General features: G+C 38.2%; 1 protein-coding gene across 3 annotated transcripts in view; it reads right to left on the bottom strand.

Annotated features, from left to right (window-relative positions):
- Positions 1-21,440, bottom strand: part of GRM7 (glutamate metabotropic receptor 7) — a 354,665-nt gene that overhangs the window by 173,969 nt on the left and 159,256 nt on the right. The gene's annotated exons all lie outside the window — the stretch shown is intronic.

Below are 21,440 nucleotides of genomic sequence, written 5' to 3'. Positions count from 1 at the left end.
CATATATTACAAAAATGCATATAAAAATATGTATGGTAGAAGTGCATATAAAATTCCTCTATTGAGGAAAATGTACCACACACACACACACACACACACACAATCCATACAAACCTTTGTGCAAACTTTAAGGAAACTAGCACAGTGATGCATTAATTGAATGGAATTAATTTAATGTTGGAAAGATTAAAGACTTGAGAGACATCAAGTTTGATGAATTGGCTATTTCAATTAGCTGTCACACAATAGTCCTCATTTCCACAATTTTATTGCAACATTTAATGAGCTAAAGGATGGGAGAGACCAGACAATAAAAGGAAGTAGTTTACATGGATGTATGGTAGAAAAGAAGAAAAATATTCAGGGATATGCAGCCCAGCGTGAAGACCAGCCCCTGTCTGAGTAGTTTGTAGGTGAAACAAAACACACAGCTTGGATGTTTTGATTTGAGTATGAAACCAAATGAGGCCATATTCAGTGGGCTGAGACCTTTGAAATTCTCCTCTCTGAGTGATTGCTCATATCTCCATTGGCTTAGGGATTGGCTGTTGGCTTAGTCTGGGTGAGGGGTGATCTGGGGTGGAGATTTGAGGTAGGCATTTAAAGAGTGCATGGTGTAGAGGAGACATTCTGGATCTGGTTGTGGTTGGAAAAAATAGCAGAGAGTGAGCTATAGAGAAAAACCCTGCTGTGGGAAACTGCTGGGCTCCCTGCTGGATTTGTGCTTCCTCTACTGTAGTGGCTGGTGGTATTTGTAAATATACCTGGTTGCCTGCCTCTGAGCCAAGCTCCACAGCCTCAGCCCCTGTTCAGTTTAGTTTAATTTAATTTCAGCTCATGTTGCCAATTAGAAGGCACCCTCTGAAGCAGAGTAAGATGCCTGCATGGAAGTAGAAGCATAGTGGCAGGGGGTCCAAAATCATCCAATATGATTTGTGCTACTGCACAGATGATGGCACTGGATTACCAGCCATTCAACATGGTGGGCAGTATCTCAGATTCTCTCTGAGAATCTATCAGTTGCTAATGTCCATGTCTGGTGGCCACTAGATTACATTCTAGAAGAAGATGGTGCTCCCCAGCCAACCCACTAAACCAAACTAACAGTGTTAATATTTTTGGGTAAAAAAAGTAACTGGTGTGCTTAGGGGTATCTGTGCATGTTTTTGGTTCTTGTTCTTGAGCTTCAGGATGCTTTCCTATATGCAGTGAGTGTGTCTTCATTCTCCAAGGCACTCTGACATCTGAAATCAACAGGACAAAAATGCACATACAGAGTACACACACACATTCAAGCTCAGCAAGTCATTAGCATAGTTATTCCCATCCACCCACCCTCCCACCCTGAAAGGGTCTAGGTGATGGCTTGCTTTGGTTTGGTTGGGCGGTTCTGGAGTGTTAGAGCACATTTAAAAAGCAAAGAATTACTGCAGTTGGTCAGCCTGCTGTCTTCTGTGGTGTTCATCCACCATTGCCCTCTGCATTATGTTAGGCTCTTTTGTTTGTGGGAGACTTCAAAGTGCACTGAAAGATGCAAACAACTCTGATTGGCCGGTGAAGTTCAGGAGTGCATATACAGTACTCTGTACATGTGCTCAGTTTCTGCAGGTGCTCTCCACAAAACTTTTTGGAACAAAAGGCACTGTTGAAAGTTGTTGGTTTGACCTCTTTTCTGCAGCTCTTCCATTTTTATTCCCCTATAGCACTTCAAGTTTTCTGCTGAGCAAGGACAGGTACATAACTCATGATTGCTCTTTTGTTTTGCTAAATATACTTTACATTTAAAATGTAAATTCTGGCAATCATGCAGGGAGGAATTTATTTGTTTCCCAGGGTTGGGAATCTCTCCTGGGAAGCAGCAGTTATTTTCTTTCATTGTTCCTTTCCTTTTCTTTTCCTCTAATCTTCTCATTCCACCAGGCAGAAACTGCAATTCTTTATTTTTGTTTGTTTTTGGCAGGCAGATAGATAATAAAAACATGACAAACTGCATCTAAACCTTTAAATACTGGAGAGGAAAGAGACAATCCATGTTTCTGACTATCTCCAAGGCTGAATTTAGGTGCAGACAATATAAATTTAGAAGATATTTATTTTGAAACATTTCTTAAAGTAACCTCTTAAAACTTTCTTAAAGTAACCTCTTTAAACCTCTTAAAGTGGAATTTATTTTCTGGCAATTTGAAAAGGATGAGTTTTGTGTGAGATTTCAGAAGCACAGAATCAAATACTAGTAATCTTCTCTTGCATTTCTTCCAATTAGCCTATCCCTAGGGCAAAAAAGAATGCATATATGCATGTGGGTTGTATATATATGGTATTCGTATTTACATTATGTGTACAGGGAAGACAGCATAGGAAGAAGAAGGTAAAACAACCTTTTCCCAACTTTCTGCAAGCTGGCTTGCTGGTAGCATTTATCATGAACAGCTTAACTACCTAGTAGCTACCTATATCTATCTATTCTGGTCAACTTGGGGTCAAAAGAAGGGGGAAAGAGATATGTTCTGACCCTCCACTATCTCTCATGGCTGAAATACTCAAAGCTATCAAGTTTTATTTCAATGAAACACAAAACTCCTAATCAGTTTGAGTTTTGTTTGGGCAAACCATCACTATTTTGAACCAATTTGATGGAAACGTTAGGATGCAGTGTTTGGTTTCAAGCTTAACAAAACTTATTTTATACTCCAAATGCACCCTCACTTAGAGAACAGACTAGCAGCAATTCAAACTCGTTATGGTTATATATATATTAGCTCCCAGATCAGAGGCATTACACCTCAGGATGTTAATTGCTGAGAAGAGGGCTTGGAAAGAGATATTGTGAGAGGTAGATGGAAGTTAGCAAAGGAATGGAAGGCATGTTGGGAAGACAACCAAGAGAGAAGGAAGGAAATTGTTAGTAAATTCCAGTTCAGTCCTGGCATTTATTTTTCTGAAGAGACTCCATAATAAACTCACTAATAAATGAGGGCTGGATATTCTATTTCAGTTCCAAGATCTCTAATCTTGACAGAGAAATCTGGGTAATTCTTGCTTCCTTGTTTGTGCCTTGCTACAAAGAATCTGACAGTGTTTTTCTTCATATCTGTTTGTGTGTTCCATCTACATGAGCAGAATGCTGGACCAGACAGGATTCTAATTTGATCTAGAAATGATCCTTTCTTCTAAACAATACAGTACCAAATAATGCTTTCAGTATGAATCAATATATTTCAAGCTGCATTTCTTCAAATGTAAATGTTTACAGTACACAGGGAGTTGGACTTCATTAATTTTTACCCTCATATTTACTTAATGTTTGTTGCAGTTATACTAAACTACAGAGATAATAAGAAATTGTTTTTTTCTGGTTTTCTAAAACTCAATTTCAGAAATGCTAATATGACAGCAAAAGAATAAGGCATAGCAGAGAAGCTTTCAGGTAGATACTCCAGTAAGATTACCTCTGGATGACTGGGTATGTATGGGATCACTCTGTCCCTCTAAGGTCTGCTAATAAAAAAAAATATGATCCTAAGTCAAGACAACATTTTACATACCAGATTAAATTGAAACCCTTATTTAAAAACATATGCCACTCATTATTCCTAGTGGCTCAATTTTAAAACTTATGGCAGTAATATATAAAAGTTGGAGCCCTTCCCCCATGTTAGTTATTTTAGTTATTACTATACAAGCAGACAATTTCCTGGAAATAACTTATATTAACTCAGTATTGCAATATAATAGGGATAAGCTATTAGAAAGTTCATAATATACCAATACAAGTAGATTCACTTGTTTCATTTATCAGTTATAAATAATTTACTGGTATAACATGACACCCCAGGAGGATATTCATTACCAATGACATTTCCCTCTACAATGTTTTCACTTCCCCTACAAGGTCTCTAACAGCAGCTGCACATATTAGCCCTTTCCCTGTTGAACCTAAGGATTGTTGCAGATCCTTCTATCTCATGAATGGTTCATACAATGGACGAAGCCATGATTTGCTAACCAACAACCAATCATACTTGTGTAGGAACCCAACACACACACAAAACCATAAAATATGTTTACAGGACCTTATGGTTGGGTTCACACAATGCACAGATGCACACAATATGTGGTGCAAAGAAGTGTGCACCAAATGCAGGAATTACAGAAAATATTATATTGTGAAAACTGCTGCACAAAGTATGCCCGTGAGGAAAAGTACACTAAAAACACTAATATTAACAGATCTGCACATAAACATGCATGCATACTTTCATTCTTTTTGTACTGAATTCACAAATGGGTGTGAAAATGGCCACCAAAGAATTTGAAGATGGGAAAATAAGGCATGGAAGGAAATCACTGTTGCAAGAATCACTCATCCCTAGTTCTCAAGACATACATTAGACAAAGCTTTTTGAATATGAAAGTACTGCACTGGTAGTCTAAGAGCTACCAAATGCAATTTAAGGAGTTGATGTCAGTCTACTAAAAACCCTCAACAGCTTGAGATGCAGGTATTTGAAATGTCTCAGCAGATGGCAGAAACTGCCTGTTGCTGCCTGGGCACAGAAGCCAAGCTGGACTGAGCCTGGTTAGTATGTTGATGGAAGATATGTTAGTATGTTGATGGAAGATATCCAGACAATCCAGCTACAGTCATGTCAGCTGCTCTGGGAAAAATACACTTCCAATCTTCCTGGTCCCAGAAATCGCCTATGCCACATTTCAAGGAAGGAGAAGAAAAAGAATCTGTAAAAGCAGGGAGTATGAGTGAGACCTATTTTTGATGTCCCTTGCAGAGGTTTTTTTTTTTTTTTATTCTTTTCTTTTCTTTATATAGCTACCCATCTCAGATCGGTGACTCTGGATGACTAACAATAATAAAAAAGTAAAAAAAAAACAGTTAAAACAATACAGAAAATTAAATATAAACACAGCCAAGAGATATTAAAATCCGACGGTGTCAGCACAACCATGAAATGGTGTCCTTAGCACACTCAGAGCCCCAGGCCTGGGCACAAAGCCAGATCTTTTAGCAGGAAAAGGAAGGATTAGATCCTCCATTCCACAATCTTTTTTAAAATATATTTTTAATTAGAATTTTTCAATGTAGTAAAATATACAAAACAAACAAGAGCAAAGACTTGTACTGGTTTACAACTGTAATAATAATAATAATAATAATAATAATAATAATAATAATAATTGATTCAGCACACTGATCAATGACCACCCATTTCATATTTAGTGTTAGCATTAGGATATTTTTAACACACAAAAGACATAAATTAGTCACATATACCATATGCACACATAAGATAAATACTTGTCTTTTAAAAATATTTAAAGCTATACTTATATTCACTACATATATACATCTTAGTAATATCAGTATTTTATCTCTATCATTAACTAGTTTGCTCTGAATGGGGAAAACTCCTAAAAATAACCATTTCAAACCTCCAGAAAGCATCTAACACTTCCCACTCACCAAGAACCTTACGAATTCCCCTTTAAACTTTTACACCATTTTTATATATTGGCACCAAAGAAAAACTTCCCAAACTCCAGCTGGAGCACATAAAATGAAATTGGGAGAGGTTTCCCATAGAGATTGTGTCATTGTAAATCCCAGTGAAAACCCATATGTATTTCAAGCCAGTGGGTTTTGCTTTATTTTTCTCCAGTATAATTTTTTTTCCTGGCTGTGCCTGTTTACATAAAGCTATTTCATAAAGGAAGATTCTGTATAAGCCCCTTCTCTTCCCATGTGAATTACAGATTCAGGTCAGAGATACATGTCATGACTCAGATTAAGGATACCAGACAACAGCTGTTAGTTTAAGCTTTTGTTGATTTTTTGAAACCCCTTAAATAAACCTAGTGCTCCAGATAGTTACTTGTATATGATAGTCACTGGAATGTAGTGATTTTTGTTGGACTTAAGAGTAGAAAAAGTAAACTGAGTCATTTAAGCTCAATAATTATCAATCACAATCTTTCAGTCTTACCTACTTTACAGTGCGATGGTGAGGATAAAATGAGAAAAATCTGTCTATGTTACCTTAAGCATTCTTTAAGAAATTTCTTTAAAATGCCAAAACAAACTTAAGAAAGGATGCAAAAAAGGGAAAAGACAAATTAATTGATAAAAGGAAGAAGAAAAAAGGAAAAAGAATGATCTGTGTGCTAATCCCTATGGGAAATATGGATGCACATAAAAAACAGGAAGCTTCCATTGCACCATGACAGCTACTATCTTTACATCTCTACCAAGCCCTGCAGACACCCCTGTAATCTGTGGTGGTCCTGTCCTTCCACTGAAATGAAATAATGTTGTCTTAGTTTTAAGGTGGCCATTGTCAACTAGGTACTTCAACACTGTGTCCTCATATTGTGTACTCCCTGATTGTATCTGCCAAGGTATGGGTGATTTTGCTGTGGTTGCATCATCATGTATTCTGCCATTGTTTTTACATTTACATTTTTACACGGCTTTCTGGATTGAAGTACAGTTAGTCCTTGTTTAGCAACTGTCTCATTTAGCAACCATTCCCAGTTACAACAATGATGAAAAAGTAACTTTTTGACACTGCATTCAACTTATTTTTATGTTTTTCCCAAGATACCAAATCTCACTTCCATACAGCAAAATGTACAGAAGAATGCTGTTATACATAGCCATTTTGACATATATGCATTTCTCACAATAGACCTCATCCTTTCCAGTAGCTTTCAACTAGCATTTGAAACAGTAAAATTTCTCCTATTTTCCCATCTTTGATAAATGTTCTTCCAAGGTAAACAAATTCATCTACCTGCTCTAGTTATTATTATTTATATATAACTTCTCAAACTTAATTACCATGGTCTTTGATATATTGATTTTCACCTCCATACATCACCTTGTTGCATCAACTCAGAAAGAAAAAGTAAAGAAAGAAAACAAAGTGCAAGAAAAGAGAAAAAATGAAAGAGGAAAAAATCCAAAAAAGAGAAATGAAATACTTAAAGAAGTGACTTCCGATCTTCATCGTAAGTACAATCTTAGTGATTCTTCCTCCCCTATAAGGTTACATGTATGTATATTTTCTTCCCACAGTCCTTCCATTATCCATACATAAATCCATAAATCAATAACATTTCAGCCCTGGTGTCAGCAAAATGTCCATAAAGGGTTCCAAGATTTTTATAGAAACATATCTTATTTTAACCTTGGTCAAACACACCAACTTTGTACTCCTTCCCTTTGCTTCTAACAATCTTGGTCTTTAATTCATTCAGATGTTGTAGTAGGTTTTGATCTCTTCAGGTTTTCTTTTTCCCATCTCAAAGATTTCTTTGAGTCTTTAGCAAAACTCCTTTGTAAATCCAGTAAGGAGTCAATATCCAGGTCATTCTCTTGGCTTATCATTTGTATTTCAACTTTAACTGTCATCTCTGTTTTATTATCCATGATTTTTTTTAAATTTTTTTTCCAGTATTTCAACAATTTCTTTATATTCTAATATTTCTGCATTGGATAAGGTTTGTTTCAGTTGTTTATCCTGTAGACTTTCTAAGGTATTCTCTTTCATATCTGTCATTTTTTTTTAACATCTTCTGGAAATAATCTATCCATAGAAGCAGACAACATTGCTGACATTGTAGCTGTTAGTTTCTGTCCCCATTCTTCAAATATTTCATAGAGTATTTCAAATGTCATACCATTTTGTCTCATTTTGCTCAATGCTATAGATCCAAAACAGGATCTATTTCCCATGAGAAACTGTTTATAATTTATAATTAATTCCAAAATCTTATTGTAAAAGTTTCAATATTCCAATTTTATCTGGACCCTTAGTCCAATTATAACTTTCTAAGATCAAAATCTTATTTAGCTTTTTGCTGTTTATTTCAGATTCTTTAAATTCTTAAGCTTATGATTAAATTTTTCTTTCATTCAGGATTAAAGGCAGACTCACCCAGTGTTTTCAGACTTGTGATTCCAAATGTTTCTAATAGCTTAGAAATAGTTAATAAGTAATTTCCAAAAGTGATTAGAAAGTGAGGTTTGCGAACTTAGTGTCTTTTAAAATTCACTGCTGTGGTTGAGAGCAGGATGGCTAATCCTGCCATCTCCCGGTACTCAAACCTGCAGAAAACTGCTGTCCTGCGGTCTCCTTGTGAGAAGCAGTCATCTGGGGCACATGTGGGCAATCTCCTGTCCTTTCCTTATCTGGAGAGGTTCCAAGGAACTGGTCTACTCACCAGTTCCTTGCTCTTTGCCATAGTCATCAGCTCTGCTTTCGCTGAGCCAGCTTCAGTTCACCATAGCTCCCCTGGAAATCCATCATTTTGTCCCAATGCTGACCAAAGACAAAAAGCAAGTCTTTTTTTCTTTTTTCTTTTTCCTTTTAGGCTGGAATCTTTAGTCCCCTCTAGTGTCTAATTTCTGAAATCATAAAGTCTCAAATTTCTGTTATGACTTAAGATAGACTAAACATTTAGTTCCCATAAAGGTGCTATTTATTTATATATATTTTTCCAAAATCTTACAGCAGAAGTCCTAGTATTCCAAATTTGTCTGGTTCCCTTAATTTGTTTATAACTTCCTTGAATTAAAGTCTTATTTAGCTTTTTGCTGCTTATTTTGAATTCTTTAAATTCTTAACCCCTTCTACCAGACCCCCAGGCACAATGACATAGCTATTGACACATACTTGGAATGTATAGGATACTACTGATCTCTTAAAAACCATTTCTCAAGGACATTGAATGAGTTAATTCTTCAGTGATCATAACTAGGCATGGCCTGTGGAAGTTTACATGTGTGAAATTATTTAATCTGATTAACACCAGATGAATTATTTAATCTGATTAACACCAGATGAACCATCAAACAGCTAAATACACCCTAATCAAGGAACTATTAACTCAGGCAATCAACCAAGCAGCAAACAAGCAGCAATCAAAGAACTCCCAAAGAGAGAACACCCCTACAAACACAAGCAGGGCAAGCCACGGTATATAAACTGAGAGCAAGGCCCACTCCCTCTTCGCACTGAAGATGTTGCCTAGCCTGGCAATGAAACATCTGCAAGAAAACAACAAGGCTCAGAGCACCAAGGACTCCACATTATTTAATCTTGCTAGAAACACAAACTGATGTTACTGAATCATACAACGATTATTTCTGACATGTAAGCCTAATACAATTCAAAGGGCATATAACTATGCTATGAAGTAAACTAGTATAGTTTGCGAGTGCTGTCTGCCCCTGTTGCAGTATAATGCCTATTCTTATAATAAGCCACAAGTGGTATTGACAAGAAAATATTATAAGAATATGTAGAACATTAGCTCTCTTCAGGCATTCTGTGTCCAAGTCTATGGAACAGAGAATGTATGATCTGGCCCTTCAGCTGTCATATCTGACCTTCTGTAAATGGAGAAGGCCTGAAACAAAGCTACTGAATCCTGTTATTGCAGCATGTGATTAGAGACCATAGCTGTTGGTGTTAACTGTAACCACCTTCAGCTAAACACAGTTAGTTTTCCTCTAGAGTTTCCTTTTCAACACAAGGAGGTCTGAGCAGACAGGATAGGTATGGGGGAAAAATCCATCTCTCTTCTACATGCTTTGAAAGGAAAATGTGAAGCTGTAAAAAGCAGTTGACAATAAACACTAGCTGTCAGGCAAAATGTTGAAATATTCCCCAAGTAATGGAAAACAGTCTCTTAGGACTGAGGTATGGTTGATAGATTGACTTCACAGTCTACGTAGAGATTCTAAGGAGAAGCTAATACATTTTATCTGATAGCACAGGAGAGTTGGATAAGCTATCGTTCATACATGCATTCCCACTTACACTGCAGGATGAAGGCCTCTTCAGCTTTTTCCCAACCACTTGGACCCAATACATACAGTACATGCACACAACCTAATTATAAAATATACGCATTGATCTACTTCCCCACACTTTCACATTTCATTTCAGACAAGGTGGTTTGTAACTCTACAATATGCTGACCCTGTTCATTTGGAGTTTTTGTTACCAATTATTTTATTTCACCTCTGCTGTTCTCAGAATGAAAGACAACATTAAAGCAATGGGTAATAATCAAAGTACAAGCTTTTCTTCTGTGGCTAAGATTATTGATGTCATAAGCAACCATGACTGACCTCTGATTAATTTAACTGAAGGTTCTTTGATAGTTTTTCTCCATTTATTTGTTCAGCACTCAAACCAAAATAGATGTATTTTTTGATCTCAAGTCTGAAAGGAAAACATTAATAGCAGGATAACTGAAGAAATCAATTTTCAGTTTTTTTCCCCAGAACATCCTAACCATTTTTATAATCTTCTCTGAACAGTACACTCCATACTTTTTATGGAACTATTAAGATATTTTACAGAAGCTCTCTAGACCTCCATGGATAAAAAAGGAAAAAAGGAAAGAAATGCTGCTACTGAATATTCTTAATAACTAACTGCCATGGAGTCATAAATAGAGATTAGCATAGTTAAAAATGGGGACAAAAGGTACTTTCTGGGGTGTGTGTGTGTGTGTGTGTCATACATACACACAGTGCCATAGACACTTTGTATTACTCTGATTATTATGTTGCATAATAAAGATGTTGTGGTTGCTATGTTCTTTAGTTAAGTTACTGTGTTTATGTTTTATGCCAAGGTTGTTCCACAATTTTTCCTCTGTAGGATCACTTTTTCTGAGATTCATCTACTGTCTAATGGACTGCATGTGAATTGATGGGTGCAGCCAAAGCCAAAAGTGGATGAAGCCACATATTTCCTCTTTTTAACCCTTTACAAATTCTCCTTTCTCTTACTTTCTCCTTCCAACATCCTCTTTTCTTTCCTTCTCTCCCTGCCTGATGCAAGGGTCTGATAGGTAAGAGACCAACAACGTTTGCCAGAAAGGTGAGTTGAGCCCTTGCAGTGGGCTTTTGAAATTAGTCTAAGGGCCATACATAGATCAAAGACAGCCTGTTCTTTGTGCAACCACAAATGTACACAGTCATATATTTAGAATATGGGGATAACTATTTTTTTTCCTTTGCCTGAAAGAGATTTGTTTTTTTTACTTATTTATTTATTATTCACATTTCTATTACTGCCCATCTCCCCCCAAGATGATAATCCAAAACAAATTATTAAATTCATGAAAAGAAGAACATAGCAACTTGGTATGTCATACAAATGTTGATAGCAAAAGGTCATGCAAGAGATTAAGTGATTTAGTCATTACTATTACTATTAAATTGTACTTTTTTCCTGGATAAGTTAATACAAAATTATACCTACTATGTGCTTTTAACATACAAACAAACAATAATGTTATTAATGAACCCAGCTTTTCCATGTGAGAAGCTTAATTCCAATTCTATACCTTTTAGTTGAAGGAAGCCTTCCTGGCTCACCACCCATCAACCTCATCATTCTGATTATATTCTCTGGGCAGCCTTCAAAGGGGTTGCCTTGCTCATCCTGGGGTCCTACTACTCTTAATGTTAAGTCTACGGAACCCATCTAGATTAGGACCTAAGCCTAGAATCTAGGTTCTAGGAATCTTAGATTCTAAACTGGAACCACAGGGTCTTCACTATATATATGTGTGTGTGTGTGTGTGTGTGTGTGTATCTATATTTATTAGATGTATATCCCAACTTTTCTCCAGGCCATATAACTAACACTACTTTCCCCAATTTTCTTACAGCAACAACCCTGTGACATGGGTTGGGCTGAAAGTGAGTAACTAACCCAATGTCACCCAATGAGTTTCCATAGATGGGGGTAGATATAAGCCTGTGTTTTCCCCATCGTAGTCCAACGTCATTTTTCCATATTGACCATTAATAAACTGTTGCTTCCTTTCCCAGTGCCTCTACCTTTCTGTCAGATACAAATAAGGGCAGAACTGGCCATCCCAGTCCAATTAAATCATTTATCATGTCAGTATGGCAGAGGCAGAAAACCCTGCAAATTAATGCCATTTAGATTTCAAGTTAAAAAGAAATGTACAATGAATGTGTATTATGATATCACATGCACACAAGCACACACAAAAGGAGTTGAGCTTGTGTTGTGTTGTAATGATGCAATAGTGCTTTTCTCATTTGTATGTTCTGTTGAACTATAGACCCAATTTTTTGAATTTATCACTTTATAAAGAATGATGGATTTACCAAGGATGGGAGGCTCAACAAAAAATATTATTCTTCAATATTGGAGAGACAGCATGATGCTTGAGTTTCACTCTTGGATTGATTATATGTCAGAGGCACCTCCAGGATCTGATGCTTTCATCAAAATGAGAAAAGCAGCATTGCACCATCACAACCCAAATGCCTCACGAATTTGGGTATATTGGTGTGTGTCAGCCCTTCAAGGTGGCCCAGGCCAGGAAACAGAGTCCACAAGAAGGTTACATCTAAGCTTTGTTAAGGTAGGCTATATTAAAAGAATCTTCCAAGACTATTTTGCTTTTCCTCCCTGATAATATTACACCACAATGGGGCAAGCCCATATCATATAAGTATGTGTGCCCTCATTCATTTTACACTCCCAGCATAAGGAGGTTGACAGCCAAAATGTTTACAAATATTCTTCGTGGTGACCAATAGACATGAAAACATATCCTTTGTTTAGTTAGCCTCATTTTAAGATAGCAAGAGTTCCTTGATGTTCTTTAAACTTTTCAGCCATTGATTTGTTAATACAGGATGTTCCATTTTTTTATTCCAGGGTTCTTGTAAAAGACTAATACTCACCTTAGGGATCCCCCTAGTGTCCTTTTTGGTTGCTTGTAAGAAAATACTATAGACTTAAAATCATCTAAAATCCCATTTCAGTGCAGATAGTAATTCAGGAAATCAAGACGCTGCTAATGAATCTTGTCCATATTTACTTTATTGCTGCTTCTGTCCCAAGACTCTAAGCAGCTGAACTATGAAATGAAAATATGCTTTAACTGAATATATACCATTTAACAATTTGGGGCAATCCAAATGATTTAAAAACTTGATTAGTGTGAAGATGATCCAAAGCATTAATACCTTTACTTGCCCATGATTTCCCCCCAGAATATTTATCTGCAATTTTCAAACTGAAGTGGAAGCTTATCATGGGTCAAAGTTTATGTTTCCCACCAAACACCTTCCAAATATGTCTTTCAGTCTTTAATGCAAGAAAGACAACAAACAATAGAGTCAAGCCCCTACTTCTTTTGATGGTGTTACCAACCTTACCATCTCACTGAATTAGAATAGTTGGGAAAATAAATGTGGAATAAAGTTTCAGCTCACTACTGCTCTGGCCTACCATGCTGATTCCAATTGTTTCCAGAGGAAACAAGAGGAAGCCAAAGGTACATTCTTCTCTTTATTCACTCTGTATCAAGTAACAAGGTTATTTGCATTAAGCAAGTAGCACACTCTGGGTAGTCACAATGTACACACAATACAGCATGAATGTGAAAATATACTCCTTTCATTTTTGACACAGCAACATTTAAGCTGAATCAAAAAAGCAATTTGAAGGAAAATTGTTACTGTAATACCATGTTTTCTCTCCCTTTTCTGTTGGAATGCCATTAAATAGTACATATTGAAGATCTGTGCCAGCAGGTATTATGGACTGCATTTATGTACAGCTAATACATAAGCAGGAACAATGAGGGCAATCCATGCAGTAACTGTACTGGATTTGATATAATTGGTTGTTGCTGTACAGACAAGTATTTTCTGCCTCTTTTTTGGAGGCAGCCACATATCTTTTCAATCCTATTTTCATGCTCTCAGCAGATAATGACCTACAGTGTTTTCTTAAATTCCTTTGCTTTTTTTTGTATATTTAAAAAAAACAAAAAAAAAACATTTTTTTTCTTTACTGTTGATACCTTCCTTTAGAAAGAACTATATATAATACAACTGTTCTCTTCATGATTATGTGCATGCACTTGGTTCTCTACTAACATAGCTCTTACCTTTAATAAACTCTCTAAAGCAACTAAAACCTTTCATAAAGGAAAGTACACCATACATTAAGGGCACTTCTTGCTGCCCTTTTTACCAACAGCATGTTGGACAGGTATTTTGAACATCTGAATGTCAATTTTTATGCTAAGCCTTCTCCTATGAAAACTATGTTTTCAGGCCCTTCCTGAAGGCCAGCAAGGTCAGGGCCAGTCTGACCTCAGGGGGAATGATGTTCCAAAGGGAGGGTGCCATAGCAGTAAAGGGTCTCCTCCTGGGTCCCGTCAGATGACATTTCTTCATGGACAGGACCTGCAACAAGCCCCTCCTGCTGGAACTGATGGGTAGATGTGACTGGGGAAAGGTGGTCCCTCAGATAACCTGGCCTTGTACCATGTAGGGCTTTATAGGTCATTACCAGCACCTTGAACTGAGCCTGGAAGCACATTGGTAACCAGTGTAGTTCGTGGAGCACAGGTGTAACATGTGCTGAACTAGGTGTGCACATAACTGCCTGTTTAGAGCAGAGACAACAGTTTTGCTCAGTTTGGCACCTTGTAGAAGGAAAAAAAGTATGCAGGAAAATATCCAAACTCCATTAATTCATTAAAACTATTTTGAGCTAAAAAAAAGTTCTAAAAGGTGTTCAATTCAGAACACACAAACACACACACACATACACCAGCCATGCATAACTGGAAATCAAGAAATAAAAGTCTGACCTGATATGCATGGATGTGAAAAATAAACAAGCTACAGAGATCTTGTGTTATGGCTGCCAATGATCCTCAACATTTCTTGGTGAGTAAATAATCAAAAGCAGTACCTATGTAATTTTTAAATAAATAAAAATCATCATGGGGAACATAACACAGTCATATAATCAAGTCTCTGACTGGTAGCTAAGAAGGTGGATCTGTTTAATGTTCAAGGTATTAAACTAGAAACAGGTTTAGGTCCATCCTTAACAATCCTATAATGGATTGCTACAGGAAAAAAATGGAGGAGATAATGCTGTGTAAAATGCCTTGACCTCTTGGAGAATAGGCTGGATAGAAATCTAGCAAACACATTTTTTAAAAAAGTTTTTCATACATGCAAAATTATGCAGATATCATATAGACTTTATCCCCTGAATATGTATCCTTTTGAATTTTTGCTTACATTTTGCACACATGCCTATAATCTGTCCTTTTTATGTGCAGCTAATTCTACTTTTTCTAGACAAGTTATCTCATAACTCATTTTAAACACAACTAGCTCAAACACCTTCAGCAAAGGATCATTACCTTGTCATGGTGCTGGAGCTTGAGCACCTCAGTGATGCCATGAGCTAAACCGTGAAGGGCCACCCAAGACAGGAAGGTCATGACAGAGAGGTCAGATGAAATGTGATCCCTGGGGAAGGTAATGGCAACCCACCCCAGTATTCTTGCCATGAAAACTAAGTGGATCAGTAAAACCAGAGATATGTCGGTATACCATTGGAAGATGAGACCCCCAGGTCGGAAGATGGTCAAAATGCTACTGGGGAGGAACAGAGGATGAGTTCAATTAGCCCCAGATGTGATGACACAGCTAGCTCAAAGCCAAAAGGACACCTAGCAGCCGACGGTGCTGGTGGTGAACGGCGAATCCGATGTTCTAAGGATCAACACACCATTGAAACCTGGAATGTAAGATCTATGAGCCAGGGCAAATTGGATGTGGTTATTGGTGAGATGTCAAGATAAAAGATAGACGTTTTGGGCGTCAGTGAACAAAAAAGGACTGGAATGGGCCACTTCACATCAGATGACCACCAGATCTACTACTGTGGACAAGAGGACCACAGAAGAAATGGAGTAGCCTTCATAATTAATAGTAAAGTGGCTAAAGCAGTGCTTGGATACAATCCAAAAAACGATAGAATGATCTCAATTCGAATTCAGGGCAAGCCATCTAACATCACAGTGATTCAAATATATGCCCCAACCACAGATGCTGAAGAAGCTGAAGTAGAGCAGTTCTATGAGGATCTGCAGCACCTACTGGACAACACGCCTAAAATAGATGTTATTTTCATCACAGGAGACTGGAATGCTAAGGTGGGCAGTCAAATGACACCTGGAATTACAGGTAAGCATGGCCTGGGAGAACAAAACAAAGCAGGACATAGGTTGATAGAATTTTGCCAAGACAACTCACTCTGCATATCAAACACTCTCTTCCAACAACCTAAGAGCCAGCTTTATACATGGACTTCACCAGATGGACAACACCGAAATCAGATTGACTACATCCTTTGCAGCCAAAGGTGGCAGACATCTATACAGTCGGTAAAAACAAGACCTGGGGCTGACTGTAGTTCAGATTACGAACTTCTTCTTGCACAATTTAGGATCAGACTAAAGAGATTAGGGAAGACCCACAGATCAGCTAGATATGAGCTCACTAATATTCCTAAGGAATATGCAGTGGAGGTGAAGAATCGATTTAAGGGACTGGACTTAGTAGATAGGGTCCCAGAAGAACTATGGACAGAAGTTCGCAACATTGTTCAGGAGGCAGCAACAAAATACATCCCAAAGGAAGAGAAAACCAAGAAGGCAAACTGGCTGTCTGCTGAGACACTAGAAGTAGCCCAAGAAAGAAGGAAAGCAAAAGGCAACAGTGATAGGGGAGATATGCCCAATTAAATGCAAAATTCCAGAGGTTAGCCAGAAGAGACAAGGAATTATTTTTAAACAAGCAATGCACGGAAGTGGAAGAAGACAATAGAATAGGAAGGACAAGAGACCTCTTCCAGAAAATTAGAAACATTGAAGGTAAATTCCAGGCAAAAATGGGTATGATCAAAAACGAAGATTTCAAGGACCTATCAGAAGAAGAAGAGATCAAGAAAAGGTGGCAAGAATATACAGAAGACCTGTACAGGAAGGATAACAATATTGGGGATAGCTTTGACGGTGTGGTCAGTGAGCTAGAGCCAGACATCCTAAAGAGTGAGGTTGAATGGGCCTTAAGAAGCATTGCTAATAACAAGGCAGCAGGAGACGACGGCATTCCAGCTGAACTGTTCAAAATCTTGCAAGATGATGCTGTCAAGGTAATGCATGCTATATGCCAGCAAACTTGGAAAACACAAGAATGGCCATCAGATTGGAAAAAATCAACTTATATCCCCATACCAAAAAAGGGGAACACTAAAGAATGTTCAAACTATCAAACAGTGGCACTCATTTCACATGCCAGTAAGGTAATGCTCAAGATCCTGCAAGGTAGACTTCAGCAGTTCATGGAGCGAGAATTGCCAGATGTACAAGCTGGGTTTAGAAAAGGCAGAGGAACTGGGGACCAAATTGCCAATTGTTGTTGTTTATTCGTTTAGTCGCTTCCGACTCTTCGTGACTTCATGGACCAGCCCACGCCAGAGCTTCCTGTCGGTCGTCAACACCCCCAGCTCCCCCAGGGACGAGTCCGTCACCTCTAGAATATCATCCATCCATCTTGCCCTTGGTCGGCCCCTCTTCCTTTTGCCTTCCACTCTCCCTAGCATCAGCATCTTCTCCAGGGTGTCCTGTCTTCTCATTATGTGGCCAAAGTATTTCAGTTTGGCCTTTAATATCATTCCCTCAAGTGAGCAGTCTGGCTTTATTTCCTGGAGGATGGACTGGTTGGATCTTCTTGCAGTCCAAGGCACTCTCAGAATTTTCCTCCAACACCACAGTTCAAAAGCATTGATCTTCCTTCGCTCAGCCTTCCTTATGGTCCAGCTCTCACAGCCATATGTTACTACAGGGAACACCATTGCTTTAACTATGCGGGCCTTTGTTGTCAGTGTGATGTCTCTGCTCTTAACTATTTTATCGAGATTTATCATTGCTCTTCTCCCAAGGATTAAGCGTCTTCTGATTTCCTGACTGCAGTCAGCATCTGCAGTAATCTTTGCACCTAGGAATACAAAGTCTTTCACTGCTTCTACATTTTCTCCCTCTATTTGCCAGTTATCAATCAAGCTGGTTGCCATAATCTTGGTTTTTTTGAGGTTTAGCTGCAAGCCAGCTTTTGCACTTTCTTCTTTCACCTTCATCATAAGGCTCCTCAGTTCCTCTTCGCTTTCAGCCATCAAAGTGGTATCAAATTGCCAATATCCACTGGATAATGGAAAAAGCCAGGGAGTTTTAGAAAAACACCTATTTCTGTTTTATTGACTATTCTAAAGCCTTTGACTGTGTGGATCATAACAAATTGTGGCAAGTTCTTAGTGGTATGGGGATACCAAGTCATCTTGTATGCCTCCTGAAGAATCGACCAAGTAGCAACAGTAAGTACAGACCACGGAACAACGGACTGGTTTAAGATTGGGAAAGGGGTATGGCAGGGCTGTATATTCTCACCCTACCTATTCAACTTGTATGCAGAACACATCATGCAACATGCTGGGCTTGAGGAATCCAAGGCTGGAGTTAAAATTGCTGGAAGAAACATTAACAATCTCAGATATGCAGATGATACCACTTCGATGGCTGAAAGCGAAGAGGAACTGAGGAGCCTTATGATGAAGGTGAAAGAAGAAAGTGCAAACGCTGGCTTGCAGCTAAACTTCAAAAAAACCAAGATTATGGCAACCAGCTTGATTGATAACTGGCAAATAGAGGGAGAAAATGTAGAAGCAGTGAAAGACTTTGTATTCCTAGGTGCGAAGATTACTGCAGATGCTGACTGCAGTCAGGAAATCAGAAGACGCTTAATCCTTGGGAGAAGAACAATGACCAATCTCGATAAAATAGTTAAGAGCAGAGACATCACACTGACAACAAAGGCCCACATAGTTAAAGCAATGGTGTTCCTCGTAGTAACATATGGCTGCGAGAGCTGGACCATAAGGAAGGCTGAGAGAAGGAAGATCGATGCTTTTGAACTGTGGTGTTGGAGGAAAATTCTGAGAGTGCCTTGGACTGCAAGAAGATCAAACCAGTCCATCCTCCAGGAAATAAAGCCAGACTGCTCACTTGAGGGAATGATATTAAAGGCCAAACTGAAATACTTTGGCCACATAATGAGAAGACAGGACACCCTGGAGAAGATGCTGATGCTTGGGAGAGTGGAGGGCAAAAGGAAGAGGGGCCGACCAAGGGCAAGGTGGATGGATGATATTCTAGAGGTGACGGACTCGTCCCTGGGGGAGCTGGGGGTGTTGACGACCGACAGGAAGCTCTGGCGTGGGCTGGTCCATGAAGTCACGAAGAGTCGGAAGCGACTAAACGAATAAACAACAAGTTCATCTTCACCTGACACTTCTAGAGCCATTGCAGTGGAACACTCCACAGATTTAATGAATCCAGTTTGTTGGTGTAAGATAGATGGACTCAGTTACACTGGTGATGGGTGCACCATTGGAAGACCTGAAAGACCAGGTAAGGCAGATCTTCATGGAGAAAATATATCTATGTGGTCACTAAGAGTCAACGCTGACTTGATAGCACATAATCAAGTATGCCAGTAATATTTCCAAGGTCAAAGATCTTCATTCTGTCTAGTTCTTCAGCAGATATCTTTAGACTTACTTAGCAGAATAAGAACTCCCTCAAAGTACTGAAGGTGCTTAATACAGCTCAAAAGAAATATTTCCATAGAAAGAGCTTCCCACTCTTGTAAGCCCATGAAATTCTGAGAGTAAAATTACCTATCTGCACTTACCCTACAGATGCCCTCTTTCCTCCATCTAAACAAATAAGCACTTAATGGATCTGATTCTGCTTCAAAGCCATGCATTATCACTCCATTTGAATCCACCCCCCTTTTCTTTCATCATCAGGAATTAGCCTCTCTGTATGATATTTCCAAATACCATCATATGATGAGCATGCTTGTTACAAAATAACAATAATAAATATAGTACTGGAAATTTGCACCATACTTGTATCTCTTTGTTTATAGATGCACATTTTTTTGTCTATCTGGAAATTAAATGATTATGCAAATAAAGTAAATGGTTATTTGCCTGCCTTTATCAGCATATCCAGCCTGACACCTGTTTCTAACCAGATATACATAGTATATCTGGTTTAAATTTTATTCATTTAAAAAAATGCTGAGGCAAATTTTCCAAGTAATTTCTCGTTCCCTTTGGTTGCTAGTGTGTCTTCAGCAAATGCTGTCAACAAAATGGGGGATGGAGGGGATGTAGAGAAGAAAATAAACCCCTTTCCTATGAGTTTGGATTTTTTTAACATTAATTTTAATTACCCTTTCCAACACATACTGATAATGTGCTTCTTCTAATGCATTCCCCAAAGCTACTGTAACAAATTAAGGATATACTATAAGAAGAAGTATAACTGGCTCCTGCTAGGAGATCAGGTGCAGGCTGTGGTCACAGGCCCTTCACAAGATCTGGCTGGTGTGAGGGTTGCAGTCCTACCTGGAGCAAAAGCTCTTAGGGACTCAAGGTCTCATCGCTATGACCATAAATTACTACAATGTTGTCTACATGAGGCTACCTTTGAAGATTACACAGAAGCTGCAGTTGGGGCAGAACTGTCAGCCATTCAAATTCGTCAGGCTAAGAAACAGACTCCACAGGATTCCTTAAACTCTACTTTATTGTTGCAGTATTGGTAAAATAACACAATCTTGAAAGCCTGACAGAATCTCTCTTTCCCCCTTTTACACCAAATAGCATCAAGCATCAATCTTGAGTTTCTTTCTCACCCCCTCCTCTTTTTCGTAAGTTGATATTAATGTAACTGCCATTGTTTTCCTTCTTCAAGGTATGTCTATACTCCTCTGCAAGAAGGCAACTGCCTGCATGCTGGCAGGTAAGAGCCTTTACAGCTATAAATTGTGGTCATTGCACCAGCTTCCAGTAGTTTTCAAACGTACAATTCAAAGTGCTGATTTTTTTTTACTTTTAAAGCTTTAAATGGCCTGGCTCCTAGGTACTTGCAGAACCCACCACCTCCAGATAGAATTTACCTGTTAAGTTCACTAATCCCGCTGAAGATACTTGAGCTGTGAAAAATCAGTGGGGGAAATGGGATTGGTGTTATTCTGTGGTGGCCTCTACTCTGCAAAATAGTCTCCTACTGGAGGTGAGGTCCTAGCCAAGCCTAGCAACTTTTCAAACAACCTCCAAGACAAAGTTATTCCACAGGGCCTTTGCCCAATATTGGGTTGGTGCTATCAGATGTGTGTTAGGATTGTTCATTTTTGCTTTTGGGTTAAGCAGATGTTTTTAATTTAAAAAAAAAAATGAATGCAAACAAAACTACCATGAGTGGTTTGATTTGAGTAATATACAAATGAAATACATACATATATATATATATATTATTTATTCACTGCCCTTAGGACTATTTCTTCATACATACAGGGAATGATCTGAATTAGTTGCTATAATGTGCCTGCTGCTTTACAGAATACAAGAAGGCACTTCAATATGACAGAATGGACAAAAACAGAGAAGCTGAGAAAATGAAGACAAGCATAA

Source organism: Candoia aspera, chromosome 2 (genome assembly GCF_035149785.1).
Source record: "Candoia aspera isolate rCanAsp1 chromosome 2, rCanAsp1.hap2, whole genome shotgun sequence".
Lineage (NCBI taxonomy): Eukaryota > Metazoa > Chordata > Lepidosauria > Squamata > Boidae > Candoia > Candoia aspera.
The sequence above is the reverse complement of the archived record's forward strand: the minus strand, read 5'-3'. Positions and strand labels throughout refer to the sequence as shown.